Source organism: Sinocyclocheilus rhinocerous, unplaced genomic scaffold, assembly GCF_001515625.1.
Source record: "Sinocyclocheilus rhinocerous isolate Xijiao unplaced genomic scaffold, SAMN03320098_v1.1 scaffold1515, whole genome shotgun sequence".
NCBI lineage: Eukaryota > Metazoa > Chordata > Actinopteri > Cypriniformes > Cyprinidae > Sinocyclocheilus > Sinocyclocheilus rhinocerous.
Genome location: NW_015627243.1, coordinates 434009 through 434333, shown reverse-complemented (window position 1 = coordinate 434333; position 325 = coordinate 434009). Strand labels below are relative to the sequence as shown.

At 29.8% G+C, this 325-nt stretch overlaps 1 protein-coding gene across 1 annotated transcript in view; it reads left to right on the top strand.

Moving 5' to 3' along the window:
* LOC107724504 (sorting nexin-5-like) overlaps positions 1-325 on the top strand; it is an 8437-nt gene that overhangs the window by 2382 nt on the left and 5730 nt on the right. The gene's annotated exons all lie outside the window — the stretch shown is intronic.

The window sequence follows — 325 nt, the reverse complement described above, 5'->3', positions numbered from 1 at the left end:
AAATCAGAGAAGGACTTTAACTGTAAGCGACACGAGCATACGCAAAACAAAGGGAACAATATGATGTTTGTTATTATTAAAATTTTATATAGCCCATGTTTTTATAAACCTTTTTTTTTATTTACCGCTTAGGCAATAATGTTGACTTCAACATACGTTGTCTATGACCAAAAATGTAAGAAGATTTCAGTAAGAACATTTGTTTTCAGTGGACTTTTAAAATTTGCTTTGCTTGAGAAAACAAAAATATACAGTTACAGTGTTTTTTATTTTGATTTAGTCGAGTTGGTTTTGCATCAAACACAATGTAATTTTCGGCAATCGA